The sequence below is a fragment of the Microtus oregoni genome, unplaced genomic scaffold, assembly GCF_018167655.1.
Source record: "Microtus oregoni isolate MIOR12 unplaced genomic scaffold, Mior012 000049F_ref0000343, whole genome shotgun sequence".
NCBI classification, from domain to species: Eukaryota; Metazoa; Chordata; class Mammalia; order Rodentia; family Cricetidae; genus Microtus; species Microtus oregoni.
The window spans coordinates 7,280,927-7,297,852 of NW_024543223.1; the positions used below are offsets into that span (position 1 = coordinate 7,280,927).

General features: G+C 45.3%; 1 protein-coding gene across 1 annotated transcript in view; it reads right to left on the minus strand.

Annotated features, from left to right (window-relative positions):
• The window catches only part of Stk32b (serine/threonine kinase 32B), a 239,953-nt gene that overhangs the window by 23,361 nt on the left and 199,666 nt on the right, over window positions 1-16,926 (minus strand). The gene's annotated exons all lie outside the window — the stretch shown is intronic.

Genomic DNA, 16,926 nt, shown 5'->3' on the forward strand with positions numbered 1-16,926 from the left:
TGGGTATTATTCTGACTAATTGATGTGGGAAGATCCTGCCAACTGTGATGGCACCGTTCCCTAGGCAAAGTCCTGCACGGTATGAGTGAAGGAACTATTCTAAGCACAAGCAAGTGAGCATTCCAACATTCGCTTCTCTCTGCTCTTGCCTGTGGGTGTGAGGTGGCCAACTGTCTCAAGCTCCTGCCATTGTGAGACTGTAACCCAGAATCGCAAGCTCAAATAAGCCCTTTTCTCCCCAAAGTTGCTTTCTGTCAGGGTGTTTTATCACAGTAGCACAAATGAAGCTGGAATAACTAGATGGCAGGACACCTGGCTCACATGTGCACTCCTAAAGCCTTATGAATGGCAGTCTGCTACCCAAACCTCCCTTTTATCTGTCGTGATCAGCCCCACTACCAATCCAGTCACAACAGAGCTATAGAGACCACCCTAAATCCCACTCTCCCCAGTCCTATGGGTTAGCTTTCTTCAAATACTTAAGGCTTCAAATTTTCAGTCTTATTTTTTTTTCGTGGGAAGATACTATTTTTAATATTCAGTACAGTAGAGAAGAGCTAATCAATTTAGCTCATCTGTTACAGGAGGTTTTTTTATTTTTTTTCCCGTTTATTTATTTATTAAAGATTTCTGTCTCTTCCCCGCCACCTCCTCCCATTTCCCTCCCCCTCCCCCATCAAGTCTCCCTCTCTCGTCAGCCCAAAGAACAATCAGGGTTCCCTGCCCTGTGGGAAGTCCAAGGACCACCCACCTCCATCCAGATCTAATAAGGTGAGCATCCAAACTGCCTAGGCTCCCACAAAGCCAGTACGTGCAGTAGGATCAGAAACCCATTGCTATTGTTCTTGAGTTCTCAGTAGTCCTCATTGTCCGCTATGTTCAGAGAGTCCGGTTTTATCCCAGGTTTTTTCAGACCCAGGCCAGCTGGCCTTGGTGAGTTCCCGATAGATCATCCCCATTGTCTCAGTGTGTGGGTGCACCCCTCGCGGTCCTGAGTTCCATGCTTGTACTCTCTCTCCTTCTGCTCCTGATTTGGACCTTGAGATTTCTGTCCGGTGCTCCAAATTGGGTCTCTGTCTCTGTCTCCTTTCATCGCCTGATGAAGGTTAATATTCAGGAGGTTGCCTATATATTTTTCTTTGGGTTCTCCTTCTTATTTAGCTTCTCTAGGATCACTAATTATAGGCTCAATGTCCTTTGTTTATGGCTAGAAACCAAATATAAGTGAGTACATCCCATGTTCTTCTTTTTGGGTCTGGCTTACCTCACTCAGGATAGTGTTTTCTATTTCCATCCATTTGTATGCAAAATTCAAGAAGTCCTTGTTTTTTACTGCTGAGTAGTACTCTAATATGTATACATTCCATACTTTCTTCATCCATTCTTCCATTGAAGGGCATCTAGGTTGTTTCCAGGTTCTGGCTATTACAAACAATGCTGCTATGAACATAGTAGAGCATATACTTTTGGTGTATGGTAAGGCCTCTCTTGGGTATATTCCCAAGAGTGGTATTGCTGGGTCAAGGGGTAGGTTGATCCCGAATTTCCTGAGAAACCTCCACACTGCTTTCCAGAGTGGTTGCACAAGTTTGCATTCCCACCAGCAATGGATGAGTGTACCCCTTTCTCCACAACCTCTCCAGCAAAGGCTATCATTGGTGTTTTTTATTTTAGCCATTCTGACAGGTGTAAAATGGTATCTTAAAGTTGTCTTGATTTGCATTTCCCTGATAGCTAAGGAAGTTGAGCATGACCTTAAGTGTCTTTTGGCCATTTGAGGTTCTTCTGTTGAGAATTCTCTGTTCAGCTCAGTGCCCCATTTTATAATTGGGTTGATTAGATTTTTACGGTCTAGTTTCTTGAGTTCTTTATATATTTTGGAGATCAGACCTTTGTCAGTTGCGGGGTTGGTGAAGATCTTCCCCCAGTCAGTGGGTTGCCTTTGTGTCTTAGTGACAGTGTCCTTTGCTTTACAGAAGCTTCTCAGTCTCAGGAGGTCCCATTTATTCAATGTTGCCCTTATTATCTGTACTGCTGGGGTTATACGTAGAAAGTTGTCTCCTGTGCCCATGTGTTGTAGAGTACTTCCCACTTTCTCTTCTATCAGGTTCAGTGTGTTCGGACTGATATTGAGGTCTTTAATCCATTTGGACTTGAGTTTTGTGCATGGTGATAGATATGGATCTATTTTCATTCTTTTACAGGTTGACATCCAGTTTTGCCAGCACCATTTGTTGAAGATGCTCTCTTTTTTCCATTGTATACTTTTAGCTCCTTTATCGAAAATCAGGTGTTCATATGTTTGTGGGTTAATGTCAGCGTCTTCTATTCGATTCCATTGGTCGACTTCTCTGTTTTTATGCAAATATCAGTCTTATTTTGTATGTCCTTTCCTACCCATCCCTAGATCAGCCAGATTCCAAAGTCAGTGACTCACTTTTTACTTCTCAATCCCATCATCAAGGCAGCCATTGAGCTAGATAGAACCCACAAGAATTTACTTTCCTATACTACAATCTATCTACTTGTCTGTCTTCTTCCTGTCCTGGAGGATCTGGGAGAGAAAGCGCTCATGCTGTTTGTCTATGCAGCCGGGGAGCTAGACACTATAGACACTATGGTCTGGTGGCAGCTTCGTGGATGTGCCCTGGATACAGGAGGCACCAAGTGGTCCTCGGTGCTTCTCACTAGTCCCTGTCATACCCCTACTCCTTCAGTGCACCGGGTACTCAGTGGAGAAGCTGCAGGCCATGGATGCTCCCGGACTGCTGTGACTGGTAGGGGACAGATGTTTGCAGGTACAGGGAGGCAGAGTCCCCATTTCTGCCCTCTGTGGCTGATGACAGAACAGAAACATTGATGTCATCATCCCTGCACAGCTGCCTCAGGGGTTCAGAATCACAGTGCTTGGATTCAGGGGCCAGGTGGGAGTTGCTCAAAGAATAACAGCGCTGTGACTGCCCGGTGCTCTGAAGGCTTCTGTGTAAATTGAATCCTTTCAATGCTCAGCGAGACAGGTGCAGAAGGCCCTCTGTGACGAGGAAGCTGAGGCAAGAGGGGTGCAGTGGGCTGAAGGGCAGGCCCCTAGGCCCCACCCACAGTGCTTGTGAAGGCCATCACATTATGATGCAGTCTTTGCAGATATGAGGAGTCTTATGATAAAATCATCGTAAGTTTAGATTTGATTCTAAATTCAATGGCTAATGTCTTTTTTAAGAGAGATGAGGGGTGATTGAAGACACAGGATGACCCTGTGAAGATGGAGCTAGAGCAGTGAGCGAGGCATCACAAGCCCATGGACACCTGGAGCTACCTGGGTCTGCGGAAGGTAGAGGGATCCTCCCCAGAGCCTTCCAAACAAGCCACACCTTGCTATCTCAATTCCAAATCTGGAACGTCAAGGCACAGCTTCTTGTACCTTTAACTCAGGCTCATGAAAATTTGTTCTACAGTCACAAGAAATCACAACATGGTGAGGGACTTGCCAGGATAGCCCGTTTAGCTTGTCAGAGCTAGGACCAAATGGGTCTCAGGTTCTTGAAACCAATCCCCCGTTCCCCCCACATATATACACTCCATACTGGAGACTGACTGCCAGGAGGGACTGAGTTGCCTGGGGATCAGGGCTCTGGCTCTCCCCGCATCTTTCTCTCTATGATGGTTACTTTACACACTATGTAAAGTACATAAACTACACAGCTAGGTCTCACTTGTGTCTATAGCTCTGGTCCAGCTTAAAGACAGCTCCTGGGAGGAAGAGGCAGCTCAGTGGTTGGCTCATTCCTCATCTTTGCTCATGCATTGCCTCCTGCCTCCTGTACCCAGCTCCATCCCCAGAGCCTCCTGCTTCTATCTGTCCTTAAAGCCGAGTGCTTCCCACTTTCTGCCCTATGATACATACAGACCACAGCAATGTGCTGGCACCAAACATCTTACTGCCATGCCAACGGTTGCATACATGGTCCCCTATGGTGCTGCCAACTCCAGGAAGGCTAGCCAATGCCCAGGGAGAAAAGACCTGTCTTGGAATCATGAGGTCCAGCTGCATTCATTCCTGCTTGGCTTCCCAGAGCCTTTTGAATGCCAGTGTGCTCCAGCAATTTCAAAGGAACCCAGTTCAATTGCATGAATTGGTAGTATCGCCACAGGATCCTGGTACTATTTTGTTTTTATTTCTTAGGGCGCTACAGGGTACTGGTGCAGGGAACCATACTAGATGCGGCTCCAATTTCGCAGTCTGCTAGTGCAGATTCCAGGCAGTGCAGAAGTCAGTGGAGGCCTTAATACTACCAATACATGCTATTTGTCCCCCACCTTCATAGCTACCTACAAGGATAAGGTCTCATTGATAAATCAGGTCCAGTAAGAGACTAACAGCGGTAGCTCATGATAAAATAGACCACAATGATGCATTGTTCTGAGAATTATGTGAATGTGTCTCTCTGAACGTATCTTACTGCACCTCCTCTATTCCTTTCGATGGTGTGAGACACACAATGACGTAATGGGAGATGGAGGAAGAAGAGGTTCACATATCAGGGCTGCCTCAACACAAGCACTACCATGTGGTGGTAGTCTACCAGTAACTTAGATGTCTAAGCAACTGGTGGGAAGATAGTTTATATAGCATGAATACATTGCACAAAGTTGATTCACCTGTGCTGGGCTGAAGCATGTGAGCAAGATTTCCTCTTACTAATAAAAACATGTAATGTAAAACTCAAGCTCGCATACCCATGCATCATCATGCTGTGTGTATTTTTATATTCCTAAGTATCTCCAAATCACTATATTAAATCTGCTAAGTGAATTTGAACCCCAAAGCAAGACTTGGTTTTGAAATTTTAAAATTACATCTATTTATTTATTTACTTAGTATATGTGTGCATCACGGTGCCAGAGTAAATATGTGGAGATAAGAGAACAGCTTGCGGGAGTCAGTTTTCTCCTCCTACCTTGTGCTTAGCCCCTAAATCAAGATTTTCTAGATCCATTAATGTTACATTTGAGTAAATGAGGGCTTCTGTATAACCTAAAACAAAACATGTGGCCCCACCACTAGCATTCATATTAATAAACACTTGTCAGTGTACCCACGCTGTATAAGCTGCTATTGCAATATGGCAGCTTGTGTGTTGAAGGAATACACAAGAAACTTCGGGCTTTGGTCACATTACCAGAAGTGCTGTTTGCTTTTCCTTGACCCCCGTGGACCCATCACAGTGCTGGGTGCCTACTGCCCACTCTGTGGACTCCTGCGAGTCCACTATGAATACATGGAAGAGACACCATGGAACCTTCGGCTGCCCCCACCTCCAGCATGTGCCAGTTACATAGCAAGATCAGCCTCACCATCCACTAACCGCCTCGACTGGCAGCCAAACATTCCTTCCAAGGCAGGTTTTTAAATGAAATAAGTTTCCGTGCCAAAGGGCATCAGGCCTTCACACAATTGGGCTTCCAGAAAAACAAGGACACATGGAGTCTGGAGAAAGAAGTTTGTCTTTTCCCCCCCAGAAATGCAAATATACACTTGGTAGGATGTGCCACCCAGGCTGACCACCCAGAGTTCACTTCCTCATTTCACTAAAAATATGGACACTACAGTCACCTCCCACATTCCCCTCCCTCTCTTGCTGTTCAGCGCCATGGATGCTGCTGAAGGTTTTGGTGTGCACTGGAGTGTGAAAAGCTATTTAGCATGTAGCCTGCCAGCTGACAGTGCCCGAGTCTGTCGCTTCAGGTAATTATGCCCTTCCGGACTGTGAACACAGAGTCACTGCCTTTCAGCCAGGAGGGAACATTCGAGATTGTTTCTATTCTCTCCTAAATGTTCCACGGAGAAGCCAAGGTCTGGGAGTTCAGTGTCATCTGGTCCACCTGGGACCAGAAAAGGCCTCCTCCTCACAACCTGCCGTGGAAGTGTCTCCAGCTTGGCATCTCAGACTCTGGAAGACCCACCCCTACACACCTCCACCATGGGTCTCCCAGTCCTTCACATCAGCCTGCCCAGCCAGACTCTTCCCTTCCACACTGGCCCTTCTCTTGGATTGCAGCTGAGGCCAATGGTTTGCTCACCTGCACAGTCAGGAACCTGGCGCCACGGTAGACTTGACCCCTTCTTTCAGCCCCAAGTCTCTTCACTTTTCCCTTCTAGAACTTTCTTCTTTGGACTCTCTAATTTCTGTGTTGATATTTTATCATCTCTGTCCCCTTAGCTTTACCTTCATGTGCCCAGAGAAATCTTTCTAGGTACATAAGTGAACAGAGAGCTCATACAAACAAAGTAGTCACTCAGCTCGCTTCCCACACTTCCAGACACAATGGCCGTGAGTGAGTTACTAAATCTCACCTTTGTGATTTCACTTCCTCGCCTGTCAAAAGGGATAACAGTGTCTTCTAGGTAACATTACTGAGAAAGAGAGTGGATTTATGATGGTCACTGAGTATACAGTAAGTGCTCAATAAACGTTCTCCGGTATTGTCCTTGTGCTAGCACTCATGTTCAAATCACCTGCTTTAAATTGTTACAAAATTGTCTACTTACTGTGCAATACATTTTAGAATCCTTAGCACAAAACACCCTTAAAGCAGGCCCCAGTCACCCTCAGCCCCCTTTCTAGCCACTGTCCACATTGGAGCCATTGCATCAGAGGATACACTGGGGCCTGCTTTGAGACATCTGTCTACCTATTGGTTGCTTTATATTCTTTGCAGTTTTATCTTGCTGGAGATTGCACCCAGGGCCTTGCACCTGCCAGACACACAACCCTGAATTCCTGTCCGCTAATCTTTACCCCATGTGTCATCCTTACTAGTTTTCATTCATACTTAAAGATCCAGGCTTTTTCTTCCCCCGAAGAATAATAATCAAGTCCTTTGTACTCTGCAGTCCCCTTCTTCCTGTGTTTAAAAGCCCAGTAAGTCAATCCGTGCTCTGAATTCTTTCCTGAGCCTCACCCAGTTCCCATAGTGATCCCGGCAAACGGACACACAGAATCTGCGTCCACCTTCCTCACTGTCCCTGAACTAGCTAGTGTAGGAGGATGACTAAATCCGTCTCAGGTCCGCCAAGCACCATGAAGATGAGTGCTCGGTGTCTCACAGTGGCAAAGGAGCCAATTTATGGAACCCGGCTTTGGACCTCAGTGTCTACTTTCACTGTCTGGTGGTCATCGGTCAAACATGTAGCCTCTGAGTAAGTCTCAGGCTCCATGGATTAATGACGGTCCCCACACCACAATGAAATAACATGGGACACGCTTCCTTTCAGGGCTGGCGCAAAAGCAGGTTCCCAATAAACGTGAGCTGTCTTTCAAGACCGCAGACTTTGCGTGAGCAATGAATGGGAACCCAGGTCACCCAGGCAACATACTACAGATGGTCTCAAGATAATTCAAGTACATAGTTCTTTGCATTAAAGTCAGCCAATAACTGTGGAAATCAGAGAAAAGCAGTGGGCCTGGGCACTCCCCGGACTCTTCAAGGGTCATTTAATTTTGTTCGGCTCCTAGCTGGCCAATGAACCCAGGTGTCACTCACTTATGTATTAATTTGCAATAAAATGGAACTACCGCCACAGGTTATTGGGTTTTTATGGAGTTGTTGGTAGCATTCATAGCTACAGGAAACTGCTTTTGTTAAAGTGTAAGACATTTCTCAGCTGTAGACCATTAGGATTTCACAGGCTGTGTGGGAGGAGGAAGGGGAGGGAAAGGCTAATTGGCTAAGGAAGAAATAGAGAAGCTCGGATCAGAGGCAGAAATGAATCATGAACGGTGCCGGAAAAGCACTTCATGTTTAATGGGTCAGATTCTTCCAGTAGAGTGGATAAAAGGTAAACGTGGATCCGCTGGAAGAGCAGGATGTGCTCTTGCCGAGCCAGCTCTCCAGCCCCCTGGCTTGCGGTAGTTCAAATGGGAAGAGCAGAGACACATCAACACATTTAACAGTTAATGCGTGAAGCAGGGCACAGACTTCTAAACAGCATCTCCTACAGAGACATTCATTTACATATGGATCAAATACCCTGCATTCAAATGTCCAGGATCAGATGTGCCTTGGCTTCAGACTTCAGGATGTTTGCACATCTGTAATGAGGCATCTCCAGGGTAGGTGCTGGTCTCAGAATGAAATTAATTCATATTTCCCATAGCCTGATGTACATAGCATGGAAATAATTTTACAAAGTTCTATGGCACTGGCCTTTTCACTGTGGCCTGTCACATGGGGTCAGACATAGAAGTTTTTGTTAATGGTGTCATGTCATCACTTAAACCATTTTGAATTTAGGTTTTAGCTTTCTAGATTAGGGATGCTCATCCTGCAAACTGCTACTTAAGGGGTTCTGGGATCTCTTGTCTGAGACAAATGATGCTGTCTGGCACCTTCTGGTGAACTTGCTACAGAGCCCTAAATTGTACCATGGGACGCAGACACTGTGTGATCTATTCTTGCCTCACTAAGTTTTTCCTTACTTATTCTGTTCTATTAGATGCTTTCTGTCAATCAACTCCCTGCCTAAGGATCCTGGCCTGGCGAGTATAGCTCCATCCCCTTGCAGTGCTCTGTGTGCCTCCTGCTGAACGATGCAGACACATCTTTCAGGACAACTTCTCAGTGAAGTTACTTAGGGCTCCTCCATTCCATTCCTCTACCCCACCAATACCTCTCTTTTCCATGAGAGTTTTCACAAATACCTTAAATAGTTCTGCACTGTTGTAGTACCAAAACTGGCATGTCACATCTCACCCATGATGATAAATTTTAATAGCTTGGCAGAATCTAAAAATCACCTGGGAAGAGGGTCTCTGTGAAATGTTTTCTAGAGTAGGGAGACTATGGGGATCTGATAGTCTTGACATCATGAATAGAGGTGAGAAGACCTGCCCACTGTGGGTGGCACCATTCCCTAGATATGGGATCCTGGATTGCATAAAGTAGAGAGGTGAGGCACACTGACAAGCATGCGCATGCTCATTCTCTCTGCTCTTGAGTGTGGGTGTGACGAGCTGCTTCAAGTTTCTGTCTTGGCTTGCCTGTAATGATGTAGTATAATTTGGAATTGTGAGACAATTCCTTTTTCCTTAAAGTTACTTTTGCCTGGGTATTTAACACAACAAACAAAACTAGGAGAGAGGCTAACTGGGAAAAGCTGGACACCTTTTTTGTGTTAGTTACCCTTCTAATTGCTTTGACAAAAAGCCTAACAAAAGCCGCTTAAGAAGGAAGGGTTTGTTCTGGCTCACAGTGTGAGGGCACAGTCCATCGCTGCAGGGAAGGCTGGTGGCAGGCCTGTGCAATAGCTATTACATTGCATCCACAGTCAGGAAGAAGAGATGAATGCTGGTATTCAACTTCCCTATTTCTTTGGAATGATGTCACCATCATTTACAGTGGTCTTACCTCCTCAGCTAAACCTTTCTGGAAACACCCCCAAAGACACCAAGAGGTATATTTCCACAGTGATTCTGAACTCAGTTAGCTTAACAATGAAGATTAATGATTAAGTTACCCAAGCCCAAGTTTCCTTGAACCCCACTAACTCATGGTCAGAAGGAAGGTACATTGTGGCAGACAAAGAGATTTGACTACTACTGGCCCTAAGTGTGCCCCTGGAGGAAGACAGGGCTGAAGGAAGAGGGTGAGATAGCCTCAGCCAAGGTCATGAGTGGATACCAGGGAGAGGCCTGTGGTTTGTCCAGATAAAAGTGGAGTCACATTCACTTACTAGCTCTTCTCTATAGACTTCCCGGCTCTCAAGAAGAGGACCAGGGAGCCGGGTGGTGGTGGCACACACCTTTAATCCCAGCACTCGGGAGGCAGAGACAGGTGGATCTCTGTGAGTTCGAGGTCTACAAGAGCTAGATCCAGGACAGGAACCAAAAGCTAGAGAAACCCTGTCTCGAAAAAAAAAAAAAAAAAAAAAGAAGAAGAGGACCAGGACAGAGAAGGGACCATGGGGTCATATGGAGGTTAGGAGAGGAACCATTGCTTCATATGACACACACATGCATAGATGAAATAAATAGATAAAAAAAGAGTTTTCCCAAAATGATAAGTCATCAAATCAGGTATTCAGAAACCCAGAGAACATGGGAATAAAAGACACAATGTAAACAAAACTCACACTTCCAGTATATTACAGGGATGACCAATGGCCAATGATTGGAGGAAAGTCTCAGATGCAGCTCAAGAAAGACAGACATAATACTTTCAGAGCAAGGAAGATAGGAGGCAAATTATGGCCGTCAGCAGAGATGGGTACTACAGTTAATTCTTCAAGAGAAGAAAAGCTGTTAATCTGGCACTGGGTACTCGGGATATCCTTTTAAGCTATCTCTTCAAAATATAATAATTTTGCAATAAATACTTTTTGAAGGAAGAATTTATTGCCTGTAGATTTTCATTAAGATTGATCATAAGAATTTCTTCAAAGTACATGATATCAGATAGAAAGCTACACAAAGAAATAATAAATACTGGCAACAGAGAACACGGAAGGCAGATAAAAAATTTACTCTTCATTTTGGTGACTGCACAATGCCATTGACAATCAGAAGCAAAGACAATACAAACGAATGGCAACGTTTAGAGCAAGTGAAACAGGATGGGTGGGAGGATTTGCTAATATGTTCTTGTGAGATTTCTTTAAAGGGTTTATTTTTATTTATGAATTATGTATGGGTGTCTCTGTGTGGGTATGTGCACCCGAGGGCAGTGCCTCCAAAGGCCAGAAGAGGGCATCAGATCCCTTGGAATTGGAGTTACAGGTGGTTGTGGTTTGTCTACTGTGGGTGCTGGGACTGACTCAGCTCTTCAGGAAGGGCTGTATGCAATCCTAACCACTGAGCCGTCTCTCCAGTCCCCTTTTATGAGATTCATATGCCAAATTTCAAAACAATCTCTGTTTAGTGTTGTAAAGCTAGGGTACTCTCTACACTTGCTATTTAAAGTGCGAACACCAAGGTAAGAGTGAGGCTACAAAGGGGAGAGAGAAGAAAAGGGTAGACGATGGCCTTCAATTGAGTCATACCCCTGGTCGTGCTATTCTTGAAAGCACACTCAGTGGCCATGTGGGAGAAAAGCCCTATCTTCAAACATGAGTGCATAAGCAGAAATCCCAAAGAATTCACTGTAGAAGAACTGCCAAAACTCGAGTATTTGATCATTAGAGACTGAAGCTGGACATCAACATTAAGATCATATGTAAAATTCCTAAATTTTGTTGGAAATGTTCATAAAGGAATGTACCATAATACGTCAAAAATTATGGGGCCTTGGATAGAACTAGAGTTTGTTTCCCATATGTAATTCTCATGTTGCAAGGAAGATGAGTCTCAAGTCAGTTATTTGAACCCCCCACAGTCTGCAACTGGACTAAGATCAACAAGGCAACTGATGTAAGAAGAGGAGGTAATAAAGATAAGAGAAAAATTGATGTGACAGAAAATAGGAAAATAATAGAAAAGACAATTAAGATAAAAACTGGCACTTAAAAAATCAATGATTTTATTAGCCTATAATCAGAATAGCAAAAAAAAAAAACCCCACAAAACAGAGAGAAAGTACAAAATACCAATTTTAGAATGAAAGAAGAGCTGTCTCTGCAGAACCCATGCCACTAAACAGGTGAGGGGATGTTTCTCATGTGTGGATGCCCAAGAATCTGAAGTTAGACATAATACATGAATTCTCTGAAAAATATAAACTATTGTTATCATAGAATATTTGCTAATTTTTATAAATCATATTTATAGTTGCAAAGTTTTCTTCATAGGAAATAATATTGGGTTCAGTCATATATTTTCAATTTTATCAAATTCACAAATGAGTAACAATTCCAGACACTTTTCCTTCCATACCCCTGTCCCAAAAAGCAAGAGAGAAAGAAAATGATTTCTCTCCAACTTATGCTGCCAGGAATACTCTGCTATTCAAACCACATGGAGTTGTCATAAGGAAATGAAAAGATAGATAAAGACTCTTCATAAATGAGATGCAAATATTGTAAACAAAATATTAGCACATGGATTCCAGCCCTGCATAAGGAGGCTAACACATCATTACCAACAAGACTGCTTCTGGGAAAGTTGAGATGTTCATGTTGCAAAATCCACCAATGACCTTCAGTAGAATATAGAAGAGAAACCAGATTATCTCAAAAGATCTAGAAAATCTCTTTGGCACAATTAAATATGCATTTATGAATGAAAAAACCCACTTGGAATAGACGGTAATTCTTTATGCTGAGAAAGAGAAATATGAATCCTTGGGTGGGCATCACAGTGGGCGGAGGAACAGGAGACAACATCCGGCTAAGGTCAGGGTCAAGGCGAAGCTTCCCATCTGACAGGCGCTGTGAGCACACACATTCTTGAAAGCACACTCAGTGGCCATGTGGGAGAAAAGCCCTATCTTCAAACATGAGTGCATAAGCAGAAATCCCAAAGAATTCACTATAGAAGAACTGCCAAAACTCGAGAGGTGAGTGTATCACAGTCACACGATACAACATAAACACAAGAATCAACTGTCTTTCTTTAACTGTTAATGACTAAGCGCTGATTAAGAATCTGGTTCTTAAGGAGGCTGGAGAATTGACTCAGCTGCTCAGAGTACTTGCTGCTGCTCAAAGGACTGAAGCATCTACACCTGGAAGCTCACAACCACCTGCCATTTCAGGGATCTCATGCCTTCTTCGGGTACCTGTACACACACATACTATACACTACACACATGCACGTGCGCACACATACACACTCACTCTACACATAATAAAAAATAAGCCACATGGAAACCTACTGCAGTAGAAGCTTTCTAAAATATACACATATACATATATACAAAGAGTTTAAATGCAGTTACTTTAAAAGATGGGGACAATACCCCATGTGCTACCTAGTATCCGCAACCTTCTCTGGCACACAGAGTAGCCACCTGCACTCTCCTTAAAATTAGTCATTTCTCCTGAGAGAGTGCACGCATGGCTGCAGTGACCTCCCACAATACCCAGATTTTTTCACCACCACCTTCTTAGGGCCAGGAATCAGCAGGAGACAAGGACCAAATGTGTGGTAGCCTTATGTCTCCCAGTATTCTCACCAGTGATAGGTTGAGATGTCTGTAGGGCCTGCTTCTGCCACTCAACTGTGAGCTCCAAAAGCAGGAAAATGTGAGCTCAGCTCTGGCCTCAAGCACTCAGCATAGGTCCTGGCCATAGCCCTTAGCCCAGGAAACCATGTAGGTAATAACACTGCTAACAGCAATGACAGCTTCTAGACACTGGTGCTGGCCACCTTTCAGGTACAACATTGTGTACTTTCCACAGTTGTGCCATGAGATCCCCACCAATGCCCACTGTGCTGGTTTGAAAGAGAATCACCTCCCCCCCCCCCGCCTACACACACACACACACACACACACACACACACACACACACACAATTTGGTTCATGTATTTGGATGCTTGGTTCCCACTTGGTAGAACTGGAAAGGGTTAGGAGGTGTGACCTTGTTGGAGGGAGGTATGTCACTGGGCAGGCTTTGAGGTTTCAAAAGTCCATACCGTTTGCAGTTAGTTCTCTCTCTGCCTTGTGCTTGTGGATCAAGGTGTGAGCTTTCAACTACTGCCTGCCTGCCTGCTGGCATCCTCACTGCCATGATGGTCATGGAATCTAATCTTCTTCAACCGTGAGTCCCAAATGAAATACTTTATTTTTATAAGTTGCATTGGTTATGAGGCTTTGTCACAGCAATAGAAACCTATCCCAGACACTCGCTGAGGCATACTGCACCCATCACCTACCACAGTTTTCCAGAGCAGGAAGCTAAGACTGGCTGGCGGTTTGCCAGTTAGCATTTCCCTAAGCTTATCTCAAGAGGCATTTGATGTACATTTTGTTAGATACAGGGAGTCACCCCTTACTCAGTTTACCCACGGGGGAGCCAGACTTTCAGTGAGCCTATCTCCATCATCCCTAGCCCCTGATGCTCCTTCCAGGTCACCTGTGGCTTTGATCTGCCCCCTCTCCGATTCTCAGGCTCTCCCAGCTTGCAGTGCTGTTTTACTCCTCTGTGCTTTGACACCGGCTGCTTCCTCAGCCTCGGTTCCTTTCCCCATCTTTATCCAATGAGAGCACGCCCTCTGTGTCACCTTCTGCAGAACCCATCTGAAACTGCCCATGCAGGGGCTACCTTCTCCACTCCCCAGGAGATGTTGCTTCTCCTTGTGTCTCTGACCGTGATCTCCATGTCACAACACCGGCATATCTCTGCTCCCCCAGGCCTGAGCACTAAGGACCAGTGCATCATTTGTCACCCTGTGTCACCCTCAGAACTTCACACCCGCTTCACCCTCCTGAGAGAGTGTCACCTTTTCATTCCGCCTCAGCTGGGGCATTTCTGACTTCTACTCTGATACATCATACAGAGGCTTCTTCCGACCAAGGGAGAACCCCATCTTCTCTTTGAGGGAATGAAAATTTAGTTCTGGGCATTTATCTCTTTAAGAGAAATGTTTGTGTATAGCCTTCTGGGACCTTCCTCATCAGCCTGCTCTGGAGCCATGCTTGGAGCGTCTGGGAACTTGTTACCAGGCCCTGGAAGCCAACAGTTCAGATGAGTGGAAGCAACAAGCCTTGAAATGTAGGGGTGGGGTTTAATAAGACCCCTCCCCGACAATCCTGAAATCTATGGATGCCACTGTGGGCCCCATAGCCCCTGAAAATGCTGAAGCCCATGAACTTCCCTTCAGTGCGTTTGCTCATTAATTCAAGCCCAAGGCTTCTCTAATTAGGACACCAGAATCCCTGAATCCTACATACAGCGGTGATAATACACTGACTTCTGTCTGAGAAAGAACAGCATTTTGGTAGGATTCAGTGTTCCAGAGCAGCTTGGTAGAGAGACAGGAGCATGGGGTTCATATCCAAAGGCTTCCAATCCTAGCTCTCTCTAAGTAAGTACTGTGTGACCTCAGGCAGGCTAATGGACCTCTCTGGACCTCAGACTCCTTGTATGTAAAATGAGAAAAGGTCGTAGAAACTGCCAGTGGATACTCAGAGGATGAAGTGCAATAATGATGCACACAGTAGGACCACAAGCATAGTGGCTGAAAGGGGGTGCTGATGAGAGACGGTCAGCAGGTTCCCCACAGTTCTCCCTTCCTGAGGAGAAGAGCCAGGACCCAACTGCTTCACATAAGGGAGTCTGGGACAGGCGGCAACATGGAGTTTCGAGGAAGCGGTCTATTTTTGCTGTCTACTTATTGACAACCCTTAAATTTAATATTAATAATTAACAACTCAATTGTTGGATTATGGGAAGAAAACTGCATAGATTTTATCCTATAGTCCAGGACAGCTTTGAAGAGGTGAGGCTCCAGCTTCTGCCTTCCGACTACTGACGTTCTCGGCAGGAGCGGCCAGACTTGGCCTACATTCTGAGGGTCTACACATGTGTACACTAACCCTGACAGCCAATAGTGTCACCAGAAACCCTGAGAATATTTACTTCACAGCTAAGTTGTCCCCACATTCCCCCAGGTCACATGGGAACAACACACCACTTATGATAAGAACACCATGTGGTGATTTCTATAGAGAATCAGAGAGAAACCCCAAAGCAGGGAGAGAGGGACCCAGCCGGGAGGTGTGTATGCCCCAATGCCCAATGCCTGACTGAGAACAGCAGAGGAGGTGACAGAAGTTTGCCAGCCACAGTATAGAAGAGGCCAAGGAGGTGGGTGAACTTAGGTGAACTATTAATGACCTTTCTCCCTGTGACAAGACAGGCAGGGTTGGTTTAGCTCAGTCATCTTGAGGAAGGCATGGCTGCATCCTGGTGGCAAGAGCTGCTGTATCTATGGCGGAAGGAGGGTGAGGCAGCTTGCTGGCATCTCTGTGGATCAGAAACCAGAAGCCAGCTGGGCAATGACTGTCAATGTCTGATCCTGAGGTGACCCATTCTGCCAGCTATGCCCTCACTTTCCAGACTTCCAAAGTCTCTTGAAACAGGGCTACCAGCTGGGGACCAAGTGTCTGAACTCAGCAACCTGTGGGGTACAGTTCATATTCACCCCTTAAGAGTGAAAGGGAGAAACACAATGGAGCAGGACAGAGAGCTGTGGGCAGAGGGAGGACAAAGTCTAAGTAGAGATGGGGTGAAGGTCAGCACCGGATACTCACAACAAGCACAATGTCTTAGGTCTGCCTGCTGCTTCCCTCTCTCCCACCCTCCTTCCTTACCTCCCCTCCACCCTTTCTTCCCATTTTCCTTCTCTTTGTTCTGTCGTTCTAACCCAGAATCTCAAGCACAAGCAGGTGCTCTGCCACCGAGTGCCGCATGCCCCTGCACAAGTCATCAAAGAATAACACAAATGACAATAAAATACCCCAAAAACCAGGCAAAAGAAGCCAGGGGAGAGTAGAAATGAAGAGAGAAGCATTTCAGAAATAAAACCCGCACCAGAAGGCACACAAAACAAACCACAGGCAGGGCCTTAAAGCAGATAGAACCAACAGCACTCATAGAAAGGCAGGACTAGGTGGCGAGACGGCTCAGCAAGCAAAGAGCCTTGATGCCAAACCCAATGATTCAAGTGCAAGAACTGACAGGGTGGAAGGGAAGAACAGACTGGGAAGTTGTTCTCTGACCTCCACCCCCAGGCTCTGGCATGAGCATGAGCACACCCAAATGTTGAAAATAAAATTTTTTAAGCGAGGCATGAAGAGACACCAAAAAGAAATCGGCAAATTCTGAAGATCAGCAGAGAAGATCCTACGGGTGTCCTTCACGCAGCAACCTGAAATAGTACACAACACTTCCACAAGGATCTCCAAGAAAAAAAAAAACTGGAGATCAAGCAAAGACACACATGTGCCCAGGAATACAGATGCAGAACGACCAACACCGAGGCCCAGTGACA